The 14,086-nt window shown below is 37.5% G+C and overlaps 1 pseudogene; it reads right to left on the bottom strand.

The window, feature by feature from the left end:
• Positions 1-12,941: 12,941 nt before the first annotated feature.
• On the bottom strand, positions 12,942-13,532 carry LOC122898570 (annotated as a pseudogene).
• Positions 13,533-14,086: the final 554 nt, after the last annotated feature.

The raw sequence follows: 14,086 nt of genomic DNA, 5'->3' as shown, positions 1-14,086 counted from the left end.
CAAAAACCACCAGGGCAAATTCTGAATATAGATTGAAGTGATAAGGCTGTGTTACTCTGGAAATAAGAGTCAGAATAAGTAGGGAAAGGCTCTGCTGAATATGGAATTATTCAAGAAATCCACAAATAAGGAAAAGAAAAAGAGAGTAACTCCTTTGAAGTGAGCTTAATGACAGGTTCTTAAAAACAATAAAATAAAGCATATTTATTCATAGTTCCTCTTTTTTTTTTTTTCTTTTACATTTCACACAGAAAGGCTAACAGATCTTGTGGGTATCTTTACCTCCCTACTTAACTTTTACATTCTTAAATCTTTTTTCAAATTTTTATAGCGAAGAATAGGTATTCATCTAGAGTAACACAGCATTCCTTTGCAAAGCAAATTAGATTGTAGGTATCTAAATACTTTTTCTAGCCTTCAGGAATTTTTTTTGTACACCTAGTGAAAGATTTAAATGCATCTGGCTACTGAACAAAGACAGAAAGGCCTGAAGTTTGCAGGTATGGAAGCCTACAGTCATTATCTGCCACATCAAGACTTTTAGGTTGGGCTTTAGGCTTGGCAGGTAACAGCTGTCTTAGTCTGCTCAGGCGACCATAACAAAATACCGTAGAGTTGGTGGCTTAACCTGTAACAGAAGCTTGCTTTCTCATAGTTCTGAAGGCTGAAATTCTGAGATCAGGGTGCCTGCAAGGCTGGGTTCTGCTGAGAGCTCTCATCCCAGGTTTCATGTGGCCAACTTCTCACTGTGTCCTCACATGGCAGCGAGAGAGAGAGAGAATGAGAATGTATACGCACTTGCATTTGTGTGTGTGTGTGTGTGTGTGTGTTCTGGTATCTTTTCTTATAAAGACACTAATTTTATCATGAGGGTCTAACTCTCATGACCTCATCTAACTTAATTATCTCCTGGAGGTCCCATCTCCAAATACCATCACATTGAGAGGGCTTCAAAATATGAATTTGGTGGGGGGACACAATTCAGTTTACAGCTTCATCTAACTATAGGTTCAATCTTGTTGGTTTTTTTTTTTTTTTTTTTTTTTTTTTTTTTAATTCCTAATGTTGGGCCTGGCTCTGGACAGCAAGATGCTTGGGATTCTTTCCGCCTGAGGTTCTGGGTCAGTGCTAGAGCTGTTTTATTAGTGGTCGTACTCTGAACTTAATGGTAACATCTTTTTTTTTTTTTTTAAGATTTTATTTTTTGGAACCATTCCATGTTCATAGAAAAATGGAGAGGAAAGTAAAGTTCCCATATGCCTTGGTACACCAACACTCCCCTCCACACACACACAACACACACAGCTTTTCCCAGTATCCACAACCTGCACCAGAGTGGTACATTTGTCACAACTGATGAACCTACACTGACATATCATTATCACCCAAAGCTCATAGTTTACACTAGAGTTCAATCTTGCTGTTGTACATCCTATGGGTTTTGACAGATGCATAATGACGTATATCCACCATTGTAATATCATACCGAATAGTTTCACTGTCCTAAAAATCCTCTGTACCTCGTTTATTCATTTCTCCCTTCTAAGCCCTGGTGACCTGATGTTTTTACTATATCCATAGTTTTGCTTTGTCCAGCTTGTCATTTAGTTGGAATCATGAAATGTGTAGCCTTTCCAGATTGACTTCATTCATTTACTAATAGACATTTAAGATTCTTCCGTGTCTTCTTATGGTTAGATAGCTCTTTTATTTTCTTTATTTTCTTATTTATTTTATTTTTTGGATGAAGATGGCACTGTCTTTAATTGTCTGGATTCCTGCCCTTGACTTCACGTCTCTTGGTACCTAGATTTGGGGCTTGTGCTTCCACCAGGAGTCTGAGTCTCCAACTCTGCTGCTTAGATCTTGATCCTCAGCGTGTGGAACCCAAGTTCTATTTGCTATCCTTCTTTGTTTCATTCATCTCTCATCTTAGATCCATGTTTCTTCATGAGCACAGCCTGGTAGTTCACTGGCAAATGTTCTTTGAGAGAAGTCCCTGGCTTTCTGTACACCCCAAAATTTGTTTAGCCTTCTCTTGTGCGAAGTCCCATTTTTGCTGGAACCCTCCTGGTATGGCAGTTGACAGGTAGGGGACAAGAGTAATGCTATAGAAATGTTTGTGCACTTCTTCCTGGTTAAAAGTAAGTCTGTTCTGAGCAACAAACTAGAATTTTGGTCCTGATGAGAGAATTCTGCAGTGGTCACATGGATTCGGTAAAAAATTCACGCACATGCATACCTCCTCCCCACCAAACTGACAAACAAAAACACTGAAATAGTAGTCGAGATGAGTTATTAAAATATCTTTTTTCTTGTCATTTCTAACTGAGATTGTTATTGGGATTTTTATTTGAAACTTACCAATTAACACTATTTTTTTTTATGAAGATAGAAGCATTTTTGTGTTGTTGCTGTTGTTTTTATTTAAATGTAATTTAACTAACATATAGTGTAATATTAGTTTCAGGAGTAGAATGTAGTGATTCATGAGGTGTATATCACACCCAGTGCTCATTCCATCAAGTGCCTTCCTTCACGCCCATCCCCCACTTACTTCATCTGCCTACCTGCCTACCCTTCAGTAACCCTCAGTTTGTTTCCTATAGTTAAGAGTCTCTCACGGTTTGCCTCCCTCTCTATTTTTATCTTATTTTATTTTTCTTTCCCCGTTCTTTATAAAGCAAATGATTCACATGCAAAATGTATTACTTTCCCTTCTCCCATTCCCCCCTCCCATCCTGATGTTAAACAGGTAGAAAAATCCAAATAGTGGAGAAGGATGTTGGTAGTTTCATGTGTGCTGGTATTGTAGCAAGTTAGAATCTGAGAGCCAAGGTTTGACTCAGTATCACTAATGTAATACTGACTTATTTGGTTCAACTCTTTTATCACCATCTATAACTGCATTTTTTTTTCCTCACAGAGAAATAAAATGGTATGATGCAGAAAGAACTTTGTTAAAAGCATTGGAACATTAACCTTTCTAGGTTTCTCTGTACTGATATAAATGGCATAATTGCATATTGTGTTTGAATCCATGTGGGAAGTCTGAAGCGATGTTGTGAGAATTTATATTCAGGTTGTTCAAGCCCTGTGAAAATATGAAAAAGCCACTATATTGGAAAAACAATGCAACATTAACAAAATGCATGGTTGTTTTACAATAGTAGATGCAAATAAGTTGGAGGAGAGGAAGCCAGGCTTGAGAAAACACAGCAATGGGTCAGACAGAGAAGATCGCTGTTACCACTGGTATCGAAAGCACACTCTTTGCATGGTCTTTGAAAAGAATGGAAACAATACCATGAATTATGAATGTATGTCATAATTATGCTTAACTTCATTCACAATGACCTGTTCTTGACCCCATATGTGAGAACAATTTGGTAGTTGTTTCTTTTCCAATGGAATGGTTGAAATCTCTTTTGTTTCTCTTTAAGTGAATGGCTAAATTCTTGGTTACAGAATTACAGATGATTTAATTTAACATGAAATGAATAAAAAATGGGCTTACTCCCACCTTGATTGCTGTCAGCATTTTAATAGTGGAAGAAGTGTCTTTTTGTGCCTGGGATTGGACAAGATCTGAGAGAAAAAAGGTTTAGAATGCAGGGCTGAAGAAGCATCATGCTGTCTGTCCCCAGAGAGAAAAGAAATCTGTCCTCATTTTGAAATAGCTCTTGGCTATGGCTCAGAAACACTCAATGGGCAGCTTTAGAAATTGTAGCACTTTCTTTGACAAAGACAAAAATCACTGTATGTCTGTGTAGTCCTCAGGGAGATAGAGGAGGTTAAAAAGTAAAGGCAGAAGTTCTGTAATTGTAAATAAGTATCCATGTTATATTTTCATGTGTATGCATGTTTTTTAATTAGAAAACATGCATTCACCTATAAATATAAGTAAAATATTCTTAAAAGTTTCTGATTTCAATTATTTTGTTCTATATTCAGACCATGTGTTCCAAACCTGCATTAAGGAGTATATAAGATGTATATAAATTAATTAATATAATTATTATATAAGAAGATTTTACCATAGTCTGAGAATGGTTTTTCATCATTATTCTCCAATCTTCAAAAACATTTTTACCCAAGGTGGGGTAGTCTTCATTTTGCAGTTGAAGTGAGCTGGGGCACACATCTTTTCCTGTTTTCTACCAATTACATCTTTCTTTCCCACATTTGAAGGTCTAATCTTAGATTTCCTTCACCTTTATATTGTAGGCAATAGAAACTGCCAGACTTAAAATCAGTTTTGAACTTGAAGAGTTTATATAGGGTCAATGGAGTTGGAAGTTAGGATTCTTTTCTGTTTAAAAGGTATTTCAACCAGGAAAAAAAAAAAAAACAAATTTTTTTTTTAAATTGTTGTTGTTGTCTGTATGAAACAGTATAAGAAAACTGACATATAAATGAGATATTTCAACAATATGCTGAGATAAGGCCCAGAAAATTAGTTTACTTTCAAAATGTTTCAGAGTTGTCCTTCTGGAATAAAACCACCCTTATAAAAAATAGGGAATACTATTTTAAAATTTCCTTGACGGTACTGATGTGAAACCAAGCATATTATCAAAGAACACATTCTGCCAGGAGAAGGCCTCCTATCTGACCTAATACATATCACTTAAAAAATGCTATTTGTTTGTTATGAATGTCATTCTCAGAGAGTGGATGGAAAGAGCATGAACTTAGGAACTAAGCAGAACTAGGCCCAACACTCACTGAGTAGACCTAACATCTGAAGACCACTCAGAGTTAATTAATCTCCACACCTTCCTTGAAGGATTGTTTTAACAGAATTTAATGAAATAAAATATGTAAAACACCCAAGAGACTGTCCGCATATAATAATTTTCAATAAAAATGTGTTCCTTCTTCAATCTTCAATGTGGTATAAGGACCCAGAAAAAACAACACATAGTTTTCTCTTTCCTATGCATTCATCAGATAGTACAGGAGAAAGTTGAGTATAGATCACCTGACAGAGCCTTAAACAATCACAAACAAGTAATTTTGGGAAAAGAAGAAATACTTAGAATATAAGGAACATTCCCAATAATTTTGTCTTGGTGACAGTAAAAGGCCAAGGCACTGCTAGGATATGCCCTAAAAGCCCCAGTCCTTTTGAGCATAGTTGGAATTGCTGTCTTCTGGAACTGCTGTCCAATGACCAGAAAAGCAACAGAGGGTTACTCTGTAAATTCGTCATCTGCCGTGATCACTTTATTCCTTGTATTTAATTGTGAAATTCTATTTTTTGAGAGAAAAAAAAGGTCTGAAGTTTGTAAGTTTAGAGAAATAACTATTATAATATTTTAACTAGTAATTATGAATGGACATAATTCTTAATTTAAATCACATATGATACGAAAAATATGAGATAAATATAATGTGGTGTCTCACATGTAAGAAATTATAACATCTCTGTATCTAAGTCAGCTGCATTTTGCATAGTACTTGTGAGATAATAAGATTTCATCAATATTTGTTGTCTACTTAATCTATGTCAGGTCCTGGGGAGAGAGTGATAAATAAAGAAACTGTGGTCATTATTTTTATGGGGTTTATATTACAGAGAAGCAGATAGTGATACATACTAGAAGAAAAGGAAACAGAATGGACTATAGCAGGTGGGGTTGAATGGTTAGGAAAGCCATCTTGGAGACAGTAACTACTAAACTAAGACCTGAAAGATGAGAAAAATTCAACCACATGAAGATCTACGGCAAGAGAACTCTAGGCGGAAGGAACAGGAAGTGTGGCAAAGCAAGCAAATGAGCATAAAGACCATGAGGTCTTTGTTCAGAGAAAAGGGGAAAACAAAGAGTGTGGCTGGGGCCATTATGACAGAGGGTGAACTTGATAGGAAATTAAGTTAGAGGGATGAGTAGGTTTTGTATGACCGTGGTAAGGAGTTGAGTATTATAAACTTAATTGAATGGAGCAGGTATCAGAGAGTTTCAAGCAGGGAAATGTCATGTACAACAACCAGTGCTATGTGGGGAATGGATTTTAGGGGACAAGAGCAGAAAGTAAGGATATAATTTAACTTGTTACGGCAGTGGGCTAGATGAGACATGATGGTGGCTTGGGTCAAGGTCATGGAAATGAACATGAAAAGGTAGATGGATTTTTGAAAGATTTTGAAGGGAGAGCTAATAGGACTTGGTGATGAATTTGCAATGGGCGTGGTGCTTAGTAAGAGAAAGAGGAGATTCATGACACTCATGGTTTTGACTCCAACAATGGAGAAGATGTTTCTGCTGTTTAAAATAGGGTTAGACTAAAAGTAAAAGATTTCAGGTGGATCTGGAGTTCTGTTTGGGACATGGTCCTTAGACATTCAAACGGAATTGAGTATGAGTCTAGAGCTTATGAGAGAAGTAAGAATTGAAGATAATATATTTTAGGTCTTTAGCCTAAAGATAGTGTTTTAAAGCCATGGCACTGGATTAATTCACTTGGAAGCATAAGAGAAGATCTAAAACTGAATCATTCAAACATTTAGAAGTCAGCAACACACGAGAGATCCCATAAAGGAGACTGAGAAAGAAAAGTAGAAAAATATGGTACAACCAATATTAAAATAACTATACCAGCAAAGACATTAATAAAAGCATTTTAAGTCATCATGATAAAACCATTTGAAGAAAGTGATACTGGTCTACAAGTGTGAAATGCTCTCGAAAATTTAAGAAGATAAAGAGAAAAATAGGAACATGGGACAGAGCGACAGGGAACTGGCTGGTAACTTGTCAGGAGCAATTCTAATGGAATGCAGGGGAGAGATGATAAAATGGAATATGTCAAGAAGGTGATGTAGGGAAATAAAAACAGGCTCAGACGACTCAAAACTTCTGCTTCGAAGATAAGGAAAGAAACAGGAACGTAGCTGAAAGAGACATGGGATGGAATAATGACAGGATCGAAATGTGTGAATGGGCAGAATCCAGGACACAATCACAGGATGACCTTCAAAAGATAAAGTGGAATCATGCCATTTTTTGGAAGGTCAAGTATATGCCATGATATGGAAACTGGTGACAACAGCAGAGTATGCTTGCTGGTCATGAGAGAGAATTCCTGTCCGATCGTGGCTTTTGCCTTGAGTAGAAACGAAACACGTTATAAGCGGAGATGAGCGTTTGGAGGGAGAAAGCAAGAGATGTGAAATAATTTTATAGAACAGTTGAAGGGCAAAATTACAGGTCTGTGTTGAGAGCTCAATTGAAATGAGTAGTTAGTAATATTGCTAGGTCAGACTGTCCATGTATAAGTTTCCTGGGTCTGCCATGACAAAGTACCACAACATGAGTGACTTAAAACAACAGCAATTTATTCTCTTGCAGTCCTGGAGGTCAGAAATCCAAAATGGAGGTTTTGGCAGTGTTGGTTCCTTCTGGGATTTCTGAGGGAGAAATTATTCCATGCCTCACCCTTAGCTACTGGTGGCTGCTGGCAATCCTTGATATTCCTTGGTATGTAGATGTATCGCTCCAATCTCTGCCTCCATTTTCTCATGGCATACCTTCTTCTGTGTGTGTATCTGTGTCCAAATTTCTCCTTTCTTCTAAGTTACCAGCCATATTGGATTTAGGGCCCACCCTAATCCAGTGTGACCTCATCTTTTTTTTTTTTTTTTAAGATTTTTTTTATTTATTTGACAGAGATACAAGTAGGCAGAGAGGCAGGCAGAGAGAGAGGAAGGGAAGCAGGCTCCCTGCTGAGCAGAGAGCCCGATGCAGGGCTCGATCCCATGATTCCTCGGATCATGACCTGAGCCGAAGGCAGAGGTTTTAACCCACTGAGTCACCCAGGTGCCCCCACAGTGACCTCATCTTAATTTGATTATACCTACAAATGTTTTCTTTCCAAATAAGGTCACACTCACAGATTCTAGGTGGACACAAATTTTAGGTAGACATGAATTTCAACCCAGCACCTTCAGCTGTAAACTTTCTTTAGATATGTTTAGCTGCTTGGGTCAAAATAATGAGTGAGTTTAATCAGGGTGATGTTTATAAAAATGTTTATGTTGTCATTTCATGTATATGTTAACTTTAGGCAAAAATTTATCAGATTAGTATTGATCGTGGTTTTTGCTAAGTGAACAAAATGTGTCTTTCTTTGGTAGGAAGATATACTTTTAAATTAGAATGTAAGTTTTGCGTGTTTCTGATGACCTTAAATGAAGGAGGGGAAAGCTGGGAACTATACATCTTCTGCAGCTTAGCTTTTGATTTCAGATATGTTTTATTATCTGGATAATAGTCAGTCTGGAGGCCTGAGTATTGCCCCTATTCCACCAATGACTTTAATGAGATCCTGGTTCTTTTTTGTTTGTTTGTTTTAATTGCAAGGACCTCATTGATTTCAAAATGAATTCCTGCTCCTGATTTTACAAAGGAGAAAACTGAAGCATATAGGTGTTAACTGAATTACCAAAGGCATTATATTTAAATAGAAATTCAGTTGGTGGAACTCTTAGTGTAGTGTTATTTTTGCTGTGCCATAAAAATTGTTCTGAACCTTTTGTTCTTCATTTATAAAGTGAGGAGAATATATCCCTTGACTCTGTGTAATGGTTATTATAAGTATAGAATGAGGAGAAATAAGTGAAACCAGATCTGCAAATCCTGTATTCACCCTATTGTAATTGAGACCAATTTCCATAATTCTGGCTTATGACAATTGGATCTTAATTCCTAATTCCCTTATTGTAACATTATAAGAATAATGAAGTGCATGTAAATATGAAACCTATGTCTTGCTTTAAAGTGAATAAATATTGGAAAATGCGGAAATTATTACATTCATTCTGTTTTACTCACCAAAACAACAATTTCTAAATATAATATATCTTTCATTTCCATATCACATTTTCCTAATTATGTATGTATCTAGTTTTGTAGCAATAACTCCAAAGTTATCAATTCATCAGTCTAGAAGAGCAAATAAAATATCAAGGACAGTGTGTTTGACCACATTTGCAGTTTGTAAACAGGTCTTGGTTGGGTAGCTCTGTTTGCGAAGTGGAAATGTGGTCAATAGACCCTTAGTCTCTACAGTCCACAGAAAAGGCTAAATCGGCTTCTGATTTTTACATGATCAATTACATAAAATTTTGATGCGATTAAGTGATGCATTGCTACTGTTTATCTCTTTGCACTCAAATTTAACATATGTTTACAAAGGGACACTGATCTGTCAGCCGATTAAAACAGTTATATATTAAAAGTTTGTCAGGATGACAGGTTGCAAAATAAAAGTTTATTTTCTGCTTCTCACACTTTCCTTTAGTGTACAGAATATGGGCCTACATTTCCATTTTAACCTCCTTTCCTTTCCTCTTCATTTTAAACTTACTGCCTCACCCATTAATTTACAGAATTAAAAACCATAACTGAATTCTATTACCTCTGTTGTGTGGTTTCCAATGGTGCACATCCGAACAAGGCCAGGACAGCCCAGCTCCAGTGGCCCATGTGATCCTTCTGTGGGAAGGGATATGAAAGGTAGGTGGTCAGCAGTGCTCATATACTTAATGAATGTCAGCCCTTGAAGTTGGGCTCACCAGTAATAAGAAATTTGAAAACTTTGCTAATTAGAATCCCCACTTTAAAGTAAAGGAGGAAAATCTATTGGCACCCTGGTCAGTTTCTAAAGTTTCTACCTAGCAGCTTTCTCTAGTACAGATGACTTCTCCAGGCAGGGCCCATTAAGAAAACAGCCTTAATTTTATATCCAGCAACTTCTTTTATGATGAAGTGAATCAATCAGAATGTTTCAGTGCTGAATAAAAAAAATAACTATAAAGCCCTATTTGACATTCTGAACCAGTTTGCAAAGTTTGCTTGAATCCTGTGACATAGATAAGTGAACTCCACCCTATCATTGATTGAAACAACCCATAAAGACAGTGTTCTTTGAAATAATCTCCAGTTCCCACTTTGGAATGCACCAAACAGTTATATAGTCAGAAAGTAAGAATATAGCTAGCAGGTATAGATTCTCCCAGGAAGGAATAACTAGGAAGATATTACCATTATGGATCAAGGGTCATTACTAAAAGTTTTTGTCTTTAGTTCTGATTTAATGCAAGAAATGAGCTTCCGGCAAAGAATATCCTTTGGGTTCTTTGAGAACACTCAAGTGATCAGATCAGGTTCTGGGGTTTTCCTTGGACTCTGATAAAGTCTAAGAGGAAGAGCCTTCTGCTTGCTTTTAAGCTGGCATCCCCTCTGAGAGACAGCTGTTTCTGATTTTTGGGGTCCAGAAAAAGCCTCTTCTCATGGAGAAGAGCAAATTTGCTCTGGGGGAGCAAATCTGCTCAATCCTACGTGCTCCATATTCTCCAGTTCTGGGCATCCTCAACCTAATCTGTAGGGCTTAATCCCTAACAGTTTGTAAGCAACATCTGACACCCTTTGGGGAAGGAGGCAGAGAGCTGGGACAGATACCACTGCATTCTACCTGCTTTCTCTGATGTGCTTGCAAGAACAATAAACTACAAAGGTTTGAATCCTAGTTTTGCGTTTGCTATCTGTATGCCCCTAGGCAAGTTACATGACCTCTCTCTGTATTAGTTTTATCATCCTCAAAATAGGAATTATGCTTTTGATAAGACGGTTCAAAGAATTAAATGTGATATTTTATGTGAAAATGCTCCTAGTATAGAGTAGGACTTATGTAAATCATTTTCTTCCCCTGAAACCTTGCATTAAGCCTCCAAGAAAGAATAGAGATCAATCAGGGTAGCTGGAGTATGACCCTTAGGATTTATATTTGGCAATTCTCTCTCGATCTGGCAAATTAGTTCCTTTGCTTTGGGGAAACAAGTGCTTCTGTCTCTGTATGTCTTCTTATCCACCCCCAGAATGGAAATCCTTCTCCATTTTTTTCATACTCCCAATGGTCTTCACTGTCTTTGTATGGCTTAATCTCCTTCTTTGTTAAGGGTGGGATGGGGAGTCCAGTAAGAAATATTTTCTGGTAATGCCTCTCTAAAAGGTGCCACTTAGGTATATACTGCTGATACATTCCTGCCTTTATTATTTTTAAAAGAGTTTATTTATTTATTTATTTATTTATTTATTTATTCATTTATTTATTTATTTGAGTTGGCAGGGGGAGGGGAGCAGAGGGAGAGGAACAAGCAGACTCTTTGTTGAGCATGGAGCTCAATGCGGGGTGCGGGGCGGGAATCAGTCCCATGACCCTGAGATCATGACCGGAGCTGAAATCAAGAATCTGACATTAACTGATTGAGACACTCAGGTACACCATTTCTGCCTTTATATCAGTGCTTCCTACAAAGGGAGAAGCAAGAATGTCCTAGTCTTGCTAATAGAAGTAACCATTTCTCTTTAGAAATACCTTACAAAGTTTATTATCTACATTTTTTTTCTCACTGCTTTGTCCTCATTTCCCTGAAATACAGTATATAATCAATAAATACTTGCTAAAAGAATTAATTAGTTAGCTAGGGCTTGAGGACTTGGAGGTATACGTATTAGTGAGAGAAGGGACAGTAGTAATAAGGTGGTTGAGGGAAGACAGTACAAAGTAACCTCAGGAGTCTAAAATTTACACTGGTAGAAAGAGTGGGTGAGAATCATAGGAAAATTTAAAGACTTATAAGTCATCAAAGTAGAGTGCTTGAAGAGTATTCAAGTCTTGGTGTGATCGCAGGAATCTAGGCAAAAATAAAGTTACTAAGTGACCAAATTTTTTTGACACTGATAAAGTTGAGATGCAGTAAATATGCAAAAAATATACTGAGTGGAAACAGGTATGAAGCAATGGACTGACTATATAAAGCTAATGATTTAGTCATTTCAGGTGGCCTGGAGGTCTCATAGAATTGTTGAGTCTGGAAATGGTGTTTTCCAAGATCAAGAAGAGCAGCTCTATGTTCTACATTCATGGTGAGGGGGAGAAATTACATTGGAGGAGGTGCTCGTATCTCTCTCTGCCTCCTCTTCCTCCCCAGAGAGTGGATGGATATCTTCTTTAGGAATAATAGCAGGCAAAAGCCTCACAAGTTCTGAGGTCTGGCAACAATTATCTGCCCTGACCCATACCTTCACAGTCAGAAGTAAAAAGAGGATCCCGGAACAAGCCCACTCATCTACCCCACACTAATGCAATCTCAGCACAACAATATGCCTTGGAGACCATTAGGCTTAACCCAACTTGACCTTCATCTCTATTTATATCAGCCCTTACAAGGAAGCCTGGGGCTTGGAGATCATCCCAGATCACTTCTCATCTCCAAATTGCTATGTAGATCCCCAAATCAAAACCCTGTACCCTGTGAATTTTTAGTCTATTACCAGCTTCTTCTGTGAATTTCTCCTTCAGAGAATTGCAGATCTCTCATGTGATGGCTGTTTTTCTTCCTCACCTCTGCTGCCACTGGGCCTGGAGATAGAGTAGGTGTTCTTGCTGCTTCCAGATATCACTGTTCACTCTTCCTTCTTAAAACCCTTGAACTTTAAAGTTTATGCCAACAGACTTTACCACTTGTTAACCTTCCTTTCTGTACCTATGTCACTCTCAGTCCATTCCTTGAAGAATCTGATTATCACTCTCACCAGAACTATTCCTGTGATCATTATTGATGATTTCAATATCCAAATCAATGATACTTCTAATACCCTGGCCTCTCTCCCTAGAACATTACTCCTCTACCTATCTCCGTCACCCACTCCCAGACTTCCTCCATAACTATCCTACCAGAACTTCCTGTAATGGTGGAAATATTCTGTATCTGATGTGTCTGCTGGCCACCCAATATGGTAACCATCAGACACATGTGACTATCGACCATTAGAAAAGTGGCTGATGTGACTGAGGAACTGTATTTTTTTTTAATGTAACAGAACATTTAATTACATCAGTTTCCCATCAACACACTATTCATTTAATAAAGATTATATTGGCCCTTTCCATTGGTTGGCAGGAGGGTCTTCTGCTAAGAGTTCCATGGTTTCTTCTGTATCATTTTTTATTGCCAGACCTAGTTATATTTAGCCTGAAGAATCACCTATTCTAGTGACCACCCTGAAGTTAGTCTTCTAATTTCTTAGCATCTTGTTCTGCTTTAACCATAATTAGCTTTTCATTTGTAATCTGTTCTGTATATTTTCTATATGCTGAATTTTTAAGAATTTGCTCAAGATCATCAAGAATCTTTGTGTACGGGGGCGCCTGGTTGGTTCAGTCAGTTAAGTAGTGAAGTCCTGATTTCAGCCGAGGTCATAATCTTAGGGTCCTGGGATCAGCCCTGCACCAGGCTTCCTGCTCCTGCTTCAGGATTCTCTCTCTCCCTCTCTGTCTGCTCTTTCCCATGTGTTCACACACACACACACACACACACTTTCTTTCTCTCTAAAATAAGTAAGTAAATCTTACTTTTTTTAAAAAAGAAGAATCTTTGTATACAATATTCTTAACCTTTTGTGTGTACTCACACATATAGCCAGTCCCACAGGGCTAGTGGTCTTTTTCAACAAACTCACCATGATAGCTAATTTTAATGAATCAATATTTAAATTTGAATAGTCACATGTGGCTAATTGCTATCTTTTACAAGAATTTTTCATTATCCAAAGCTATATCCTCTCTATAATTTTAAATTCAAATATCACTAACAACTTTTAAACCATTACCTCCTACCTTTTCAACTCATTCTCTCTCTTCACAACCCCAGAAATAGCAAAACATCTATCAAAGAGTGACCCCACTAATTCTATCTGCTTTCTTGATCCCATGTTGCTTCTTTGTATCCTTACTTTACTCTTGGTCTCCAGGGATTATCAACACAAGAACAACCTTATGTACATGTTTAACTCCATTGTCTGCCTATCTCTTCATCACACTTGTCTGGCAAAATCTCAACTCTTTAACTGCAACTCTTCACCTACTCCAGACCTTCACTTGTACCTTAAACACGCCTAAAGAAAAGTACCAGGAGGGGCTTGGCTGTCTCAGTCAGAAAAGCATGTGACTCTTGATCTCAGGGTCTTGAGTTCAAGCCCCATGCTGGGTGTAGAGGTTAAATAAAAATAAAACTTCA

The sequence above is a fragment of the Neovison vison genome, chromosome 1 (assembly GCF_020171115.1).
Source record: "Neovison vison isolate M4711 chromosome 1, ASM_NN_V1, whole genome shotgun sequence".
Lineage (NCBI taxonomy): Eukaryota > Metazoa > Chordata > Mammalia > Carnivora > Mustelidae > Neogale > Neogale vison.
Note: the sequence above shows the minus strand (reverse complement) of the source record. Positions and strands in the feature narration are given on the sequence as shown.